This window comes from Triticum dicoccoides, chromosome 2B (assembly GCF_002162155.2).
Source record: "Triticum dicoccoides isolate Atlit2015 ecotype Zavitan chromosome 2B, WEW_v2.0, whole genome shotgun sequence".
Lineage (NCBI taxonomy): Eukaryota > Viridiplantae > Streptophyta > Magnoliopsida > Poales > Poaceae > Triticum > Triticum dicoccoides.
Window position 1 is genome coordinate 334,585,822 of NC_041383.1, and position 19,406 is coordinate 334,605,227.

The window sequence follows — 19,406 nt, forward strand, 5'->3', positions numbered from 1 at the left end:
CTTCCCTTGGGTTCTTCTTCTTCTGATTTTCTTTTTGGATATTTTTTTGACTTTTCTCCCCTCTTCGGTCGTCAGATCCATCTACTACGGATCCGATGGAAACCGAGGTTGCCGGCGAGGAGAACGCGTGCAGCAACACCGACGACGCCGTTGCCACCGAAGGAGAAGCCGGCGCTGATGATCCCGCCGGCGAAGAGGCCGCCAAAGCTGCCGCCGCAGAAGCTGGCGAGGGATCGGGCGATCGCACTGACGGCCGCAGGAGCGCCAGGCGCTGCACCGACCGCCGATCCCTCCGCCGCTGCTGCAGCGCCAGGCTCCGAAGGGCCCCAGCCCGGCGCCTATTTAAAGGCCGGCGACAGCATCTTCATCAAGCTCCCCTGGGCGTCAAGCTCCAGGGCGCCGGTCGAAGGAGAGATTTTGGATGGAGAGGTGCTCGCCTCCGTTGGGCTGACGCTGGTCGACGCGCCAGGCAGCAACAGCGATGAGCCTGAGGAGGAGCAGCTGCTTCAGAAGCTGTTGTCGCTGTACCGCGCCCGACAAGCCAAGCTGGAGTCCCGAGAAGCGCTTGTCGCGAGGGCGGGAGTGGACATTGAGAAGCGCGCTAAGGAGCTCCGGGGTCTCAGGCAGGAAACTCTCCGATCCCTGGCAGAGGAGCGGGAGCAGGTTGCCGAGGAGCGGAAAGCTTTCCTCCTCACGAAGGCTGAAGTTGAAGAGCAACAGCGGCTCGCTGCCGAGAAGCTATTTACGCAGGAAGGTGAGTTGGCGCAGCGCAAGGTCAACCTTGACAGCCATGAGGAGGAGCTTGCCGCGCGCGAGCAAGCAATTGGCGGGGCTCTCAAGGAAGCAAAGGATGCTGCCACAGCTGCCGAGGCCGCCAAGAAGGAACTGGAGACGAAGATGGCGCAGCTGGAGGCCGATCTCAAGGCGAGCGGCGAGGAGCTTGCTGCGCTCAAGCGTGAGCGCGAGAAGGACGCCGCCGCTCATGGCGAGCTGCAGGGTCGTCTCGCTGAGAGGAGCAAAGAGCTTAGTGCCGCCAAGGACTCCAACACCTATCTTGAGTTGAAGCTGGTTACTTTGACCAAGACGCTGGACGGCGCCAGGGAGCAAGAGGTGGCCTTGAAGGAGAAGATCAAGGCCGACGAGGCGCTGCTGGCGAGTGCTGCTGCCGCCTAGAATGCTTTTAGGGAGACTGTGGAGCACTGGACCGAGGGTCTCGTGAATGTTGCCGCCGCCATCGACGGGGAGCTGGCGCAGCTGGGGATGGAGGACCTCGGGTATTCTTCCGACGAGCACCTCCAACCCAGCGCCAAGCTCAGCTTGTTCTTCAAAGGCATGGCGACGGCCCTCCAGCGAGTCCGGGAGAAGATCCCAAAGCAGCTGGCCGACGAGTCGCGCAAGATCTACGCGGGAGTTCTTCAAAAGGTGCTGGTGAAGGTGGCCTTCCGCAGCCCAGGCCTCAACCTCACCAACGTCCTCAGGTCCCTGCCGCCGGATGCTGATCTAGAAGCGCTCAAGGCCCTTGTCTCACCCATTGTGGACAAGGTGAGCGAGATCAAGAGGGTTGAGGGCGACCGCGTAGATTAGGCCGCCCATTTTCTCTTTTTCCTTGTCGCTGCTGGTCATGTCATGAGAACAATCTGTTAGAGCTGCGACAAGCTATCTTGTAACATAACTCTATTTTGGGTAGAGATTGCTATGTTATTTCCTTCACTTGATTCCTTCCTTTGTATGTTTTTGCCCTACACTTTTAGGGAACTTGTCGGCGCAGGCACCTGGGCCGCGAGCGCTGAGTGCGGGACATCAGCAGCCTGCTAGCGGTGCCGCTACCGACAAGAAACCTTGTCGCAACTAGTTGCAGCTCACTTAAGTTGTTGAGCGGACTCGAAACAAAGTAAGGGCGCAACAAGCTACGAGTTGGTTCCTCCGCGCACAGGTTTTCCATACAAAGTACGGTCGTTCGAGGAGGATAACTTAAAAATTTAAAACTGATTGCTCAAACTTTGGCAACTTAGCTTTTCTGTCGTTTGCTTTCCGGTAAGGCGAAACTTCCTTGAACGATGCCTGATCCACACCATTATCCTCTCCTTTCCCGCCGGCAAACTTGTGGGCGAGGGAACCTTCCTTTCCTTTTTGCGAAAAAGAAAGAAGAGAAAATAAAGATATGGAGCCTTACGGCTCGTTATTGCTTACCGGGGGTAGGCGCTGCACAAAGTGTCAGATAACGCATGCAAAAATAAAGTAGACAGCATGATATTGACAAGATGTGCGGAGCACATGAGCTTTACTTATGCATGGGGTCTGCGCCCGGCTTTGTACAAAGGATTACATGCAACATCGGCAAGACTTGTACAAAAGGTGGTTGCCGGAAAAGATTCCGGCAACCGCGCCCTACGGGTAAAACTTACGAAGATGCTCAATGTTCCAGGAGTTGCTCACCGGAATGCCATCTTCGGTCTCAAGGCGGACAGCGCCAGGCCTAGTGACTCGTTTCACCCGGTAAGGGCCTTCCCATTTCGGCATCAACTTGTTGGAATTCTTGGCGGACTGAACGCGCCGAAGAACAAGGTCGCCTTCCTCGAAACTTCTGGCATTAACTTTGCGGCTATGGTAGCGGTGCAAAGCTTGCTGGTATCGAGCAGCTCATACAGCAGCCTGAAGACGGTCCTCCTCAAGGAGCAGCGCGTCATCTTGTCGCAGCTGCTCTTGCTCAAGCTCATCATAAGCGAACACTCAAGGTGATCCGTATACGAGTTTCGTGGGGAGAACTGCCTCTGCTCCATAGACTAGAGAGAAAGGTGTCTGGCCAGTGGCTCGATTTGGCGGCGTCCTGATCGACCAAAGAACCACCGGCAGCTCCTCAATCTAGTTCTTTCCGCACTTGCGGAGCCTGTCGAAAGTTCTGGTCTTGAGCCCGCGCAGGACTTCAGCATTTGCCCTCTCTGCTTGACCGTTACTTCTCGGATGAGCAACAGAAGCGAAGCAGACCTTGGCGCCAAGATCTTGGACGTACTGCATGAAGGTGCGGCTCGTGAATTGCATGCCGTTGTCGGTGATGATCCTGTTAGGGATCCCGAAACGGCAAACAATTGACCTGAAGAACTTGACTGCTGACTGTGCTGTCACCTTCCTCACTGCTTATATTTCCGGCCACTTTGTGAACTTGTCGATTGCAACGTACAAGTACTCAAAGCCCCCGACAGCTCGGGGGAAGGGGCCGAGGATGTCGAGCCCCCAGACCGAAAATGGCCAGGATAAAGGGATCGTCTGGAGAGCTTGAGCTGGCTGGTGTATCTGCTTGGAATGGAACTGGCACGCTTCACACTTGGTTACTTGTGCAGTTGCATCCTGGAGAGCTATCGGCCAAAAGAAACCTTGCCGGAATGCTTTGCCGGCAAGTGCTCTTGCGCCAATGTTGTGGCCACATATGCCTCCATGTATCTCTGCCAACAGCTTTTGTCCGTCTTCCCGGTGAATACACTTCAATTTCACGCCGTTGAGTCTTCTTCTGTACAGTGTGTTGTCGACAAACTGGTACATACTTGACTGCCGGGCTGCTCTTTCCGCTTCTTCTTGCTCTTTGGGAAGTTCCCCTGTCTGAAGGAAATGGACAATCTGCTGTGCCCATGCTGGAGCTTGCGGCTCGACAACAAAGACTAAAGGCACATCTGCTGCTGCGGGAACATCCGCTTCTACGGCGAGAACCTGCGGCTCAGCCGGAGCTTGACGTTCCCCGGCAAGCTTGCCAGACCAAAACTTGTCGGGAGCGTCTGCTTCAACGGAACAAACCCTAAGGCTTGCCGGAGCAGACTGCTCCTCAGCACCTTTGGTGTTGATCTTGAGGACCTTCTTGGCGGCGGCTTCGGGGAGCTCTGCCGGAAAATAGTCACCAGAAATCAACTTCCTCTTCTTGCTCTGTCCAGTTGATGGCGTTACAGACGGTTGAGTCAGCTTGAGCACAAAGATCCTTGGTTCCACAGGTAACTTAAGTGCGGCGCACTTTGACAGGCCATCGGCAATGTTGTTCTGAGCTGTTGGAACGTGTTCCATTTGTAGGCCGTCAAAGTGCTCTTCTAGCTTTCTCACTTCATCAACGTAGGCTTCCATCAACGGACTCTGATAATTCTTGTTCACTTGGCGGACGACAAGCTGTGAGTCACCCTTGACAATGAGCTTCTTGATCCCAAGGTTTGCTGCGATCCTGAGACCGGCAAGCAATCCTTCATACTCTGCGGTATAGTTCGTTGCTTGCTCCTTGGGAAAGTGCATCTGGACTACGTACTTGAGTTGCTCTCCGGTGGGTGCAACAAGTAGCACGCCCGCACCGGCGCCTTGCATCGAGAAGCCACCATCAAAGTACATCAGCCACTCTTTGCTTGCTTCCTTGACGGGGATGCTCGTTTCTGGAACTTCTTCATCTTGTGTTGGCGTCCACTCTGCTATGAACTCTGCCAATGCTCTGCTTTGGATAGTTGAAGTGCTCTCAAACTTGAGGCCAAAGCTTGACAGTTCCAGTGCCCACTCGACAATCCTGCCTGTTGCTTCTGGATTTTGCAGTATCCTCTTCAGCGGAAAATGAGTGACGACTGTGATCTCATGTGCTTGGAAGTAATGGCGCAGCTTTCTCGAGGCCATGAGAAGGCCGAAAAGCAATTTCTGCACACCAGAGTACCTTGACCTAGCCCCTTGCAGAAGGGAACTAACAAAGTAAACTGGGCGCTGCACCATTCTTTTCTGCATCTTCTCACGCGCCTGCACAGATCCATCTTTGTCGCGACCAGAGCTTGTCGGTGAAGTCCCCTGCTTGTCGCTAGATGCATCTGCCGTGGTTTCTGGCTCATCATCCACCTCCCTCTCCGCTACTAACACAGCACTAACCACTTGATTGGTTGCCGCTATATATAGCAGCAACTTCTCTTGTGGCTTAGGTGCGACAAGTGTTGGAGTGGAGGACATGTATCTCTTTAAGTCCTGTAGCGCAGCCTCTGCTTCCGGAGTCCATTTCATTGGAGCTGCCTTTTTCAATATTTTGAAAAATGGCAGGGCGCGCTCAGCAGACCTAGAGATAAACCTGCTGAGAGCAGCTATGCAACCGGCAAGTCTTCGTACATCCTTGATGCGCTTTGGTGCTTCAATCTGCTCAATGGCCTTGATCTTGTCGGGATTGGCTTCAATTCCCTGTTGATACACGAAGAACCCGCGAAGCTTGCCGGAGGGGACTCCAAACACGCACTTCTTGGGGTTAAGCTTGAGGTTGATCTTGCACAGATTTGCAAAGGTTTCGTCTAAATCTTGAATCAGAGTCGCCTTGTCCTTGCTCTTGACCACTATGTCATCCATGTAGGCTTCCACATTTCTGTGTATTTGCGGCTCAAAAGCGTCATGGACTACCCTTGCAAATGTTGAACCAGCATTCTTTAAACCGAAAGGCATCCGTACGAAACAGTAAGTGCCACATGGGGTGATGAATGCGGTCTTCTCCTCATCCTCTTCTACCATGAAGATCTGATGGTATCCTGACTATGCATCAAGAAATGAAAGCAAGTCACATCCGGCCGTGGAGTTAACAATCTGGTCGATGCGCGGCAAGGGAAATGGGTCTTTGGGACAAGCTTTATTGACATCGGTAAAGTCGATACAAAGCCTCCATTTCCCATTTGCCTTGCGCACAACTACAGGGTTGGCCAACCACGTAGGATGGAGCACTCCTCTGACGAGGCCTGCTGCTTCCAATTTCTTGATTTCTTCTATGATGAATTCTTGGTGCTCCACTGCCTGTTTCCTGACTTTCTGCTTGACGGGCCGCGCATGAGGACAGACGGCAAGATGGTGCTCGATTACTTTCCTGGGAACATCGGGGATGTCAGACGGTTGCCATGCAAATACGTCGACGTTCGCCCGCAGGAAAGCAATGAGCGCGCTTTCCTATTTAGGGTCGAGAGTGGCACTGATGGTGAAGGTACCACCAGTGCCATCCTCCTTGGCGGACACCTTCTTGGTCTCAGGTGGAGCTACCATTGTTTTCTTACACTTGCCGGTGGAGCTCGATGGTGCGTCCTCGACGGTAGCGCAGCACTCCGAAGAGGTGCGCTTGCCGGAGTGGGCATCAGAACTCTTGCCGGACTTGGTTTTCTTCTTCGCCCCGGGAGCTTCAACGGCAAGTGAATCGCGATCTGTTGCGGCTGCTGCTTCCCGGTAGATCTTGTCGGCGCAGATAAGAGCATCCTTCTTGTCGCTAGGGACAGAGATGACACTTATCGAGCCTAGCATCTTCAGTATGTTGTATGCATAGTGAGAGGCTGCCATGAATTTGGCGAGTGCTGGACGGCCGAGTATCCCATTGTAAGGTAATGGAAAGTCAGCAACGTCAAAAGTGACCCTCTCAGTCCTGAAGTTCAACTCGCTGCCAAATGTCACCGGCAACGTGATCTTTCCCTTCGGCTTGCTCCTTCCTAGATTGATTCCTTGGAACGTGCCGGTCTATTCGAGCTCACCATCAGGGATCTGGAGTTTCCGGAGTACCGCGGAGGAGATCAGGTTCAAGCCGGCCCCGCCGTCAACTAGCATCTTAGTGACCTTGAGGTTGCGGATAGTTGGTGAAACCAACATCGGCAAGCACCTGACCGCAGTTATGCGATCAGGGTGGTCCTCAATATCAAAGATGATAGGCGTGCTGGACCATTTCAGAGGTTTGCGTGACTCGACGGGTGGTTCTGCTGCATTAACTTCCCGCACCCACTGCTTGAGCTGGCGGTGTGAAGTATGCAGAGAAGCACCCCCGTCAACGCATAGGACCTCTGTGGCTTTCTGGAACTCCTGCTCATCGGTCTTGTCATCATCCATATCATCATCGTCGTCGTCATCTTCATCCTTGTCGCGGCCACGGGGAGGTCTGTCTCCTTGCCGCTGCTTGGCCTTGCCGCGGCGTCCTCCTCGGCTGGGACGTTTCTTGCCGGCTCCTCCAGCACCTTCCTGGGCTTTCTCCTTGTCGCATCGCTCGTATTCAGCCTTTTGCTGCTCGACAAGCTGCTCGACCTTCTTGCAGCTCTGGAGGTCATGGCCCTTGGTGCGGTGGATCTTACAGTACTGCTTGTTGGTGCCGTCCTTCTTGTCGGCGACCACCACAGCCTCCTCGCCGGAGCTACCAGCTTTGGCTTTCTTGGCGCCACCTCCGTTGCCGGACTGCTCAACGACTAGCACATCTTTGCCTTTCTTCTTCCTATTGTTCCGCCGCCGGTTTCTCTTTGCCGGGGCAGTCTCTTCACTATCAGATCCTCCTGCTCCTGTATTCTCTCCGGGGAGTTTCCTCCCTTCCTCAGCACGTGCACACTTGTCGGCCAGGGCATATAGCTCACTGACGTCTCTGATCTTACACATCGCCATCTCCTCCCGCATCCTTCGGTTTCGCATGTTCTGATGGAACACACTGATTACCGCGGCAGGGTGGACATCTGGGATGTTGTGCTGTACACGGCTGAATCTCTGAATGTATTTGCGTAGGGGCTCTCCTTCCTTCTGGGCGAGCAGATGAAGGTCACTTTCTTGGCCATGAGGCTTGTGGCCGCCCGTAAAGGCGCCGACAAACTGATGGCATAGGTCTGCCCAGGAGGATATGGAGTTGTCCGGCAAGTGCATGAGCCAGGATCTGACATTGGGCTTGAGCACCAGCGGGAAGTAGTTGGCCAGGATCTTGTCGTCCCGCCCCCCGGCAGCCTGCATCGTGATGGTGTAGATGCTGAGGAACTCAGACGGATGCGACTTGCCGTCGTACTTCTCTGGTACATCTGGCTTGAAATTCTTCGTGCTGGGCCACTGGACTTGCCGCAGCTCACGAGCGAACGCAGGGCAACCTACCGCGTACGGCAAGTTGCCTGGTTCCCCTGGTGCATGCATGTCGACAAAGGTCCCAGTGCGCTGGTCCGATTGACGCCGCGCTTCTCTTCGGCGCTCGATGCAAGTATGAGCGTCTTCTTGCTGTCGTTCATGAAGAACTTGGCGCTGATCGCGACGAGCTCGTGGATCTGATGATGCAGTGGAGTCGCTGTCGAGGTGGATCCGGCGAGTCGGCGATCTTCGCCTTCGGGGTGGAGAGTGCATGGTGGTTTCACCCCCACCGGTTTCGTTGCCACCGGCTCGTGCCTGGCAGTCCTGCCGCGGCAGCGATGCACTCGGTTGCCGCGGAGTGTCGCCGTTGGCAAAGCCGATGAGACTCTGAATGGTGGCCCTCCATTGATCGATCTTGTCTGCCATTGGAGGGTAATCCAGGAGCAGTTGAGCTCGCACCAAAGCTTCTGCTGTAGTGGTGGGTGGCAGTGGCGAACGGTGCGAGGAGCGGGATATGCTCGGACTTCTAACTATGTTAGAAGGAGCAGTATCCCGTCCAGGCGACCGTGTCTCGCTCGTGCCAGCACGCAGGCGTGCATGCTGGTCCTGAGCACCCCAAGATTCACCAGCTCGATCTTGGCCTAACAAACGTATGGCACTGCGAGTACCATGACGCTGTCGGTCCTGCGCCTCCTGAGATGGGCGCGGTACATGTACGGACGCCGAGGTCTGCGCGGCTTGTCCTTGGACCTGGCAGCACCGTGAGCTCCCTCATCGACGCCCGTTCTTCCGCCGGCATCTACCCCACCACTCGCTTGCTCCGGTGGTGGTGGGATCGACGTGGATGGAACAGCTGCCGCCAAAGTCTTCTTCTTCGGTGGCATGTCGATGAAGAAGATGAAGATCTAGGTCGTGTGAACGCCTGATCAGGTTCACACAACCTCGACGCCCCCTACCTGGCGCGCCATTGATGTCGGGGAAGCTGATCCACGAACACCTATGGGGATCGGCGGACAGAGCTCCTTTCAGTTTGGCGGGGTGCGGAGGTCGCATGAAGAGCGGATCGAGGCGAAGCACACGAGCAGTTTACCCAGCTTCGGAGCTCTCCGAAGAGATAATACTCCTACTGCTGCTTGTCTGATTGTATTGAGTTCTTGCTCGGGGGCGCTGAGTACTACAGTACACACGAGCTGCTAACGAGACCGAGCGTGAGTGTTTTTCTGGTTTCGAACCCCCCTCTATGTTGCGCATGGGCCTCCTTTTATATGCTCAAGGGCTCTCCGATAGGTGGCAACGTAGACAAGGGCAAAAATGGAAAAGGTGTTGCGGTTGGTACAACTACTTGTACAGTGTATCCTACCTAACCCTGACGGCAGGGGACAAAGGCATTAAATGCCCATCTGTGTCGCCCGAATAGTGCAAAAAGGACCGTCAGGGACGCCACCGCTCGCCACGATGGCAGTCTTGTCAGCGTCGCTTGCCACCACGCACCGCTGGCTGCACAACCTCCTGCCACGCGCGCCTGGAAAGGCCCCAGGGCGACACGTTGGTGGATGCGCTGGAGCGCGGGTACAGAGTGGCAGTTTGCCGTGACAAGCGCCTTGCCGCGGTCGTTGTCTTGTCGCGTCCGCAAGCTTGTCGCTCACCGGGCCTTGCCGGGACGCGTGGCGCGTCGCGGCAAGTTCCTTGAGATGCCTTGGTTGGCCTTCCCGGCAAGCTCCTCTTGCCGGGGCCTTGTCTCCTTGGCTTGAATACTTTGTTCTTGAATGGCTCCAAAGGAACCACGGAGGACCTTGGCGGTCAACCGGCAAGCCTTGCCGCGGGGTGCTGCAACTGCCCATGCACAAGTTCGGGATACTAGGGTACCCCTACTCTAGTACACCGACACTATAGCACAGACTCCAAGAAATATGGTGTCAGATGGATGTCGTGCTGGTGGCGTGTGCCGTACTCCTAGACGTGAATGCTTCTTCTGGCCCATGCCACCCTACTACTCCTACTACTTATATAGTACTAGTAGTATCGAGGATTCGACGTGCTGGTTACGTACAACGAACACATTAACATACGGCTACAGTAAAAACACCCGCCCGACGCGCAAAGCATGTGAAGCTAGTACAAATAGTGTACTACTATTGTTGATTGGCCTGATCCAATAACCTGTTGCAATGCACGTACAATTATGTATTTGGAAAATATTTTTTGCCTCGTCGCACCACTCACTCAGAGAAGCGACTCGAAAGCCATTCATAAATTTAGTAAGTTTATCACAGGCATGTCATTTTATTACGTACAACAGGTCATCAACCCACATTGACAACGACGATACATTATAAATACTAAAGTTTTCATCACGCAAATAATAACAAGAAATGAAATGAACTTCAACTCAACCAATCCTCGATGTTGGAAACGCTTGCTTTGAACCACAAGTGATTCTCTAGGAAGAGCCATCCATGGTCGATCTCGAGACCAACGCAGGACTGATCATCTAGGCTGAAGCGGCCTACTATATCAGTACCAGGGTAGGGAACCACCGAAATGTCCGAGCTATAGATACAATTGCTTCTCATAAATGGTAGTAACATTGTGTAAACAGCAGTTGGATCACCCTTCATCATCATTGGATAGTATTCTCCAAGGAAGAGCGGGTTTTCTCCAAGACTATCAATTTTGTAACAGGGAGAAGGTGTTGGCGCTACCACACTAGTATCCATCCCGAATGCCATGCAACGGGTGTTGGAATAGGTCCGGAGTGTGCGACCATGGGAGACAACACCTGCTTCCTCAGTAGTAACATCAGCATAGGTGATCCATCGGAATTAGTTGCCAGGAGCCACTGAGTATATGGGTGCTGCTCGTCCTCATGCTCGTGATCATCACCATCGTCATCTCCCCCTTGGTTATAAAAATTTTCATGTATAGGTGGTGGAATGTTCACAGGACCTTGGAAACACAAGAAGAAGGTTAATTAGTAAAGGGAAACTTGCTAACCCGCATGCATGTGGATGAAACAATTATAATTACGGTGGAAGACAAACGTACCAAAACTACGAGGATCCCATGCAAAAACAGTGCCATGAGTGGTGGAAGCAAACACAAGACCCTCGTATTGAATTGCATCATAGTACTCTTCCGTGTACAGAGACTGATTTTTGAGCAATATCCATCCAGTTGAACCATGTAGGACGGCAACAAGCTTGGTGAAGATAGCAACAACTACATAGTTCTTGTAATTCCAAGAGAGGTTGGGAACCCGACAAATTGCTATCTTCCGTAGAAGACAGACACCATGATCGTATTTGAACGTGCGTAGAATACCGGTGTGCTCAACCTCTGGGCAGTCTGATGAGATTTTTGGAAGTGGAACCCGGTGATGAGTGTACACATTCACAAGTTCCCACTCGCAGTTGCACCCAATATAAACAACCCAATCTCCATTTGCGCCTGCCCAAGCCTTTCCCTCAAGCGATGGCATCTTAACTTCATACGTATCATTATCAAGTGGCATCAACTTGCATAAGGCGAGGCCTCCGTCATCCCCGCGCCAATCATCAAGGTCACGGCGAAGAAGATAGGGGAGATCAAACCGCTCCTTGACCCTTGGGTTCCTTGTAATGATGTTATTAGTTGAGTCGAGAATGGTCTCGAACGAACCTGACATGTTAGCCGAGGTGATGATGTCGCACCGATCAATGACTACCTCCACCACATCATCTTTCATATCGAGGCAAGAATAACGGGGTTTTTTCTGGCCTGTTCCCTTCATGGAGAAGACGATCGAACAATGGCAAAAGGAAGGGTGAAGGCAAATGGAGGAGGGAGGAAGAGCGTGCGACAGCAGTTCCAAATCGAGAGGGAAAGGCGAAGAGTCGGTGGACGGTTGAGAGTTTTCCACGGTACACGAAGAGGCGCCCCGTCCTACATGTCCATTCGGAAATACTAGTAGAAAAGGACTTGCCGTTGTCTCACTGATATGTTGGAACGGGACCACATGTCAACAAGACATGGTGTGTAATTTCTCGTGCAAAATGCGATCTGGCCGCGTTGGCCCGAGGTGCCGCATTAGTTACCGACCTTTAATTTTTTAATTGTGTGCCCTTCAGTTTTTAAGCACGACTAACTGGTACTGTATGCAGAGAAAATATAAACTACTCTACCACTACTCCACCTCTAGTACTAGTAGTATAAAAAATATATATAGGCTAGAGCTTCAGCGCTTTCTTGCTAAGGGCTGCCCACTTGCTTCTCACACTATCACCCTCTCTCTAGATCTAATAAAGATGGCCTCTCTCTCCCTCCTCACCGGTGGTCACAGATCCACTGGGGAAGAAAAGGACGTGTAGCATTGACGCACTCGTCATCGACGAGCGAGGTCAGGCACTAATGACAAGGCCGTCCTCTCAGACCTAGCGCCCGCACGGGACGGCCTCCGTCCATAAGCTTGCTGCCATAGTGTGTGCGGAGGATCACGACCACAAGCGAAGCCACTTCCCGCCGACCCTCAGGTATGCTACCTCTTTTTGAACCATACCCTTGTTCTATTGCCCCATCTGCCATGTTGCTGCATGTGGATCTTTTTCCACTCCACCATCTTCCCAATTTGCTATCCTCTGCTCTGCTGGCCGTGCATACGAAAACCTTAATTTTAAATATTAAAGGAAACCTTACTTCATGCAGACTAATCCATGTCTGGGTTGAATAAGGAAAGGAAGGGATACTGTACTGTCCAAGAGAGTAGGCCTCGAACCCGCATCTTGGTTGAAAAGGGGAAATTAGTAGCTAAGGAACGAGTCTTGTGTCTCTTGGTTGAAGAAGGGTAGAAAGGAATGACAACGCAACAGAGAATGACCAGGTCGATCGGTTTGTTGTCCTCATATAGGAAAAAGGTGGCTAAAGAGAACAAAAATGGGACGTAATCCACATATGCTGTCTGGATATTTGTTGCTTTGGGCAACCATACCTCCCTCACCACTCTGCGTCCATGGAGGTACATCATATTGGTGAGCCCACTATCCGAATGGGCCTCCCATGCTCTTATTGCCACTTTTTTGCTGTTAGTATAACGCCAGCAGTCAATTAAAGCAATGCTACTACTAAAGTGATGCCACATTTAACTAATGCCGCACTCAGTCTAATGCCACCGATAAATTTAAGAAATGCCATTTAATGTCACTCGATTATTTGAGGGTTAGTTGTTGATTGTCGATGTATTAAAGATTTTCAGCTAAGGTATTCTAATGTTGTTGCACAGCCAGTATACCAACGATGAAACTTGTTACTACCTTCAAATTTTTGCACTGTTAATGCTTATAGATTACATACCTCACTTTCATGAGATAAGTTAATTTTTTTGTATAGTGTCACCAAAATGCCAAGGCGCTGATGTCATTTTATTTTGGTTAAACTGCACAAAAAATTATGAAGACAAGAGGAAAGGTCAAGAGTGGGCACCTCCTCCTCTGGCTGTTCTCTTGATTCGCTCATTCAAGTTTTTGTGTTTGATCGATTATCAAGATTGGGATAGCAATTTTTAAGGTCCCCACGAGTTCGAAATGATATTTACCTTGGAGGTACATGGTTTGTGTTTTTTTATACTGTCATTAGTTAATAATGACAGTTACCTTCAGACTTTTGTATTTGGTTTAATGCTCATGCACAGCTAGTATACCAATGCTGAAACTTGTTACCTTTACATTTTGTATTGTTAATTCTTATAGAAATCTTCCAGTGCTAGAGTTTATTGAAATTTGTTCAGTAAAACCATTGTATTGTACCCTATAATAAACTAACTACTCTACTGTTGCACTAGCCACTAGATTAGTGTATATTTGTAGTATTCGAAAGGTGTTGCATTAGCGTATGGACATAAATAAAGTGTGGCAAGCTTTCCCAGATATGTGCTCAAGAAAACTAATACCTGTTTTTTCTAAATACTAGACGTTTGGGTACTTTAAATTGAACCGCGAAAATGTCTTATATTAAGGAACTGTGGGTGTAGAGTTCACTCAAATTATCCATGTAAAGCAAGTCACATCTTTGTTAAAATTAATGTTCATTATTTTATCGGAGGAGGTCTGTATGTTTGTCTCTAATGCCTGTCGACTACATACCAGACATCATTATGTAATGTTAAGTCATTTCCTTTTGAACAGTGTCACTGAATTTTCAAGGCAGTGATGGCATTTTATTTTAGTTGAACTGTACAAAATATACTTAAAAGAAGAGGAAAGGTCAGGAGTCGATCATTCTTTCAAAAAGAACTATATATGCTTTTCTGACATCAGCCAATGTTACCTTATTTATTCCTTCAAACAAGTGGTTAGAAACAGTCTTGCTACCTTTTCCATTAAGAAATTGGAATGCTTATATTTGTGAGTCTATGCTTCAACTAGTGTCGTTTTTACAGTAATCACACTTTCAATATCTATGCAAACAGGGATGCTCGATTTTAGTGGAACTGCACAAAAAGTCCAACTGGTTCAACATTAGGAGCATGTTTTATTCCAAACCTTTTTATCCAATCGGTGGCACTTTGAGCTATTCATTATGAAGGTACATGGTTTGCTACTCTTTTTTGTACTGTCATTAGATAGTAATACTAGTGGTTTGCATGTGAATTTATTGGCAGGGTAGACCTACATTGGAGGTGCAGGACAGGATTCAATGATTGGATGCTCAATTTCGGTTGTATTGATTTCACCTCTTCCATCACCGTGAACATGGATATGCTTGGTCTGATGAAGAATAGGCGCTATATTTCTGCTCTGAACCAACAAATCAATTCAGTATGAAATTGTCCAGGGCAAAACATAACTGTATCAAATTGTCCAGTGCAGAACATGACAGATGCTAAGCGGAAGAGATATTTTTAAACCGAAAATACAAGGTGTGGTATATGTTTACTAGCTGCTTGATATTTGTGCAGACAGAGATGTCTGCGCGTTGCTATTTGGCAAACAAACAAAGTGACCGCAATTTTGGTTGAACTGCACAAGAGAATAGTATAGTCACTGCATGCAGTGCCATTTGAAAATAGACACGGAAAGATTGGATTATCACTTCATGGACTGCAGAAAAGTAGTACTGTACTATTTATTGGCCAACACTAGGTGCTTTAGTGCTTTGGTCTGATTATACAATGGGCATCATTTTGCCTAAGTTAAAGTTTGTATCCCGAAAATAGTCTCGCCGTGTGATCGAGAGAAGACCAAATCATATTGAAGTGGATGTTCCTCCATCATGTGTGGTTCATTCTCATGGTTCCAGCTGTTGGTGAAACCACTTACGTTTGCAAGAGGAATTGTAGACTTCACAAACAAATTTGTCTTTTAGTCTGTACTGAATTTTGGCCAAGAGAAGCATCCATGTTAGTAGGAAGAACATGTTTTTCTAGATCTTTGCTTTTGGGGCTACATATTTGTATATGATTTGTGAATCATTGAGATGCATTAACATGTTGATCTTATTTATGGGAATCGTACTAGTTGGTTCTAGTTGCGACGTAAGATCCGAAGTGACTGGTCTTTGCTTTTGGAGCTACATATTCGTATATGATCTGTGAATCATTGAGATGCATTAATAGTTCCTTATTTCTGTTCGCTCAGTGTTTACAAGTTACTGATCGATCACTAGCTAGCCTACTAATGCGCTCCTGGCAGTTTTATTTGCGAGGCAAGATCCAAAGTGGCAGTTTTTTGAATAAAAATGCCTACCTCTGAAGAAACTGACAAGCTACACTATCCTACCTACTCGATCCTACACTAATAAATAGCGGATCGCGCACGTACTACCTCCTTTCCGGTTTGCAGGGCTCAATTCAAGAAACGACCTACTCAATCCTACACGAATAGATAGCGGATCACGCACGTACTAGTACCTCCTTTCCGGTTTGCAGGGCTTAATTCAAACCTCTTACCAACCAAGGTACTCTCTCCATCCGGGTTTATTAGTCCCGTGAGCAAAGCAGCAAGACTAAGGCATGGCAATAATTAACGGCATGCAGAAGTTTAAGCCTAATAAATTCTAGCGATTTAAGTGGATGCATGCGTGGCCTCGGTTGTGACTCGTTCCATGCTGCTCCGCGTACTGGCTGCGAGCGATTTTGAGTGCCTACATGCAGCCGGCCGTAATTAAGGAAGCTAACTGATGCAAAAAAGATGCGCTTTAATTGTTGCGGGCTTTTTGAATCCATGGAATCATTATTGACAAGGAGGGAGATGATTCGAGTGCACTCGTTTGACCGTCATGCCGGCGTGCGACCCAGACGGGACGGGACGGCACAGTCATAATTTCAGTTTCTCTAGTTTTCCATGGCAAGCTAGCGCGCTAAGCCATGCCTGCTTATGCATTGAATTTCGATGACCGTCATGCTACCTTCTGCCTATAAGTACTGTTTCCCGGCCTTCTTCGGTGGCACCATGACCCAACTCGCCATATCCTCATAAGCCCCCACCGACCGACGTCGCTCGCCACTTATCCTCGCCCTTGCCATGTCCGCCATGCCCCCGCCTGTCCGCGGTAGGAGAGGCCGGAGGCGATCACCGCCGGAACTAGTGTTCAGTTTTTCACCGGAAGGCACACGGAGGGAGGAGGCATTCTATCTGTCTCTAGATGCCAAAGCGGAGATCGAGGACTTGTTGGAGTGCGACCGCCTGGCGGAGGAGCAGGAGTTGTTGGAGTGTGACCGCTCGGCGGAGGAGCAGCGTATCGCTGATTTGCGCCGCTAGTGGTACATGGAGCAGCAGCGCACCGACGCTCTGAGTCGCGAGCAAAGCGCCCGCAACTGGTCCGACTATGTGAAGGCTGGCGCCCGGCAAATAGCCCTAGAGGCTGTCGGGCACGCATGCGTTCGCGATGCCGATTTTTACTACCAGCTCGTCAAGTGGGTTTCCCGCATAGAAGCCGAAGCTTCGGTGGACCACGCCGGCATGGAAAGGGCCAAGGCGCGTGAGCAACGCGCCCTATCGCACCTCTGGCAAGTCCGAGGTGAGGCGGAGGACGCCGGTGCCGGCGTTTAGCATGTACCGCAGATGGCGGTCGGCATCATCTAGTTAGCTAACAGTAAGTTACTAGTTGTACGCTACTAGATTATTAGTGGGAGTAGATAGTTAACTTGGCTATGATGGTTGTCAACGTGGAAGCTCAATACTCTATATGTGGATCAGACCTGTTACTTTGCTCTTAATGTTGAACTTTCCGTTTGAACGTATGGAATGGGCTGTTGTTTTTTAAATGGGTTGTATTTGTCCTCCACGGGTTTAGAGGCTGACTTGTGGGCCTACCAAATTGATGCGTACACAATCAGGAGATGATTGTACATGGAGAGGATGACAGCAGGGACCCGCCATAGTCATGGCAGTACGCAAGCAAGTGCCTCCTTATTTCAAGCCAATAAAAAATGGCTCCTCCTAATGGATTTTTGACATCTGGGTCCCATGCCATTGTCAACGTAGTTAATAAACAAGAGAATTGCACAACGAGCGGCTGACACCATGGACACAGCAGCTCGCCCAGTTATTTTTGTTTTCGGTTAATTTGATAAATGCTACTCCAAATCTGGTGTTTGCGAGAAATGCCACTGCAATTTCCAAACTTTGAAAAATGCCATTTCATGCCATTTCTAGTGGCATTTTTCGAAGTCTGGACTGGCGTTTTTCAAAGTTTGCAAATTGAAGTGGCGTTTTTCAAAGTTTGCAAAAAATGCGGTGGCATTTTTCGAAGTTTGGAAATTGCAGTGGAATTTTTATGAATCGCCATAATTGGAGTGACATTTATCAAATTTGTTTTTGAGATGGAAGCAGGGTGTCAACTGGGCTGTGCGGGACACCCTGGCCTCTCTAGACATCCTTTTCTTTTATGTTTACCACAGACCAGCCCAGTAGTTTTTTTTTTCTTTCTGAAAATGGCTAGCCCAGTTTTTTTGTGATTTGTCAAGTAAGTCACTTTGTCAGTCCTGTTGGGCTGCAAATCTTTCAAGACGAGGAGAGATTCACTCGGCTGGCCAAGAAAATGGCCTATCAGTAATGAGAAATGGGTTGTACATTTTTAAAACACATCAAAACAGCAATTAGTTTCAAATATCTTTTATCATTTCGAGATTTTAAATTGCATTGATTTTTATGCATGGACAATTTATTGGATTTTATATTGATATACATTTATTTTTAAAATCAGTCTGAATGTGACTTGAAATTTCAGGATTAAAAACAGTTCAGACTACACCGACATATGCAAAAATTCGTATAATTTTTTAACCGTGGCCACAATATGGGCTGTAATGCTAAAAAAAAGAATATGGGCTCCAAAAAAACCGTAAGAATTAGCAAATGGGATGTAAGTTATTCGAAATAATGGCAGATGGCATGTATGCTGTTTTCCACAGATTTGAGGCTTTCCTAAAAAAAGGTTGACACACAAGCAGTGACTGTTGGATGTCCATCCAACGGCCGTCGTGCTTCTTCAATCTCTGCTCTTCCTGCTCCAGCCGCTCAAACAAGCACCGACGGGATTGCCTGCTCCCTCCTCCCTGCGGCCGACTGTGCTGCCACGCAGGCCTCACAGCCCCACTGTACTCCCATCGCTGGCCTAGCCATCCCTCTACTCACCCACACCTGCTGTTATTCTCCGGCGACGGCAGACGAACCAGTAAACCCTCGTATAGTCGTACTCCCCTCCGTGTGGCAAACAACTACTAGTCTTCCCTGGCTTCGTGTCATTCCGTTCCTAGCATGGCGTGTTCAACGTGGTCAACGACCGACATGCATCTGAAGTGGAATGTACGTGGAGAGGCTGATAGCTGGGTCCACGGCCACACACAAGGAAATGCCTCCTTATTACGTGCAAAATAATGATTCCTCCACCTGACATCTGGGACCCACCGAAAGGGCCTCTATATTTTACAAAAAAACGTTACAGCCACTGATAGCTCAGACCCACCAGCTATATCTTCGCACGCAAGGAAGTGCCTCCTTATTACGCACAAAAAGATGAATACTCACCCTGCTAGCTGGGGCCTACTAAGTTGACGAGGACGGAGGGCTTTGTCAACTTAGTCAATATGCACGGTTCTAGCCCGAGTGACCATACGATGTCCATCCAACGGCCGTAGTGCTTCTTCAACCTCTGGTCTTCCTGCTCCACCCGCCCAAAGCAGCGTCGGTCGTGTCGCCTGCTCCTACCTCCCATGGCCGGCTGTGCTGCCGCGGAGGCCTCACCGCCCCCATACTACTCCCATAACTGGCCAGGCCATCCCTCCACTCCACTCACCCACACCCCCTGTTATTCTGCGGCAACGGCAGTGCAGCCGAACCAGTGAACCCTTGTACTCCTCTCCGCGTGGGCATCCACTGCCACGTCTTCCCCGGCTTCGCGTCGTCCCATTCCCAGGCCTCACCGTCGTCCAACGCCGTGGTGCTCTCGGCGCGGCGTGGTCAATGTGGTCAACGACCGACTTCCATCGGAAGAGTACTATACATCGAGAGGCTGACAGCTGGGTCCACGGCAGCCGCAAGGAAGTGCCTCCTTATTACGTGGAATATAATTATTCCTCCACCTTACAGCAGGGGCCCACCGGACGGGCCACT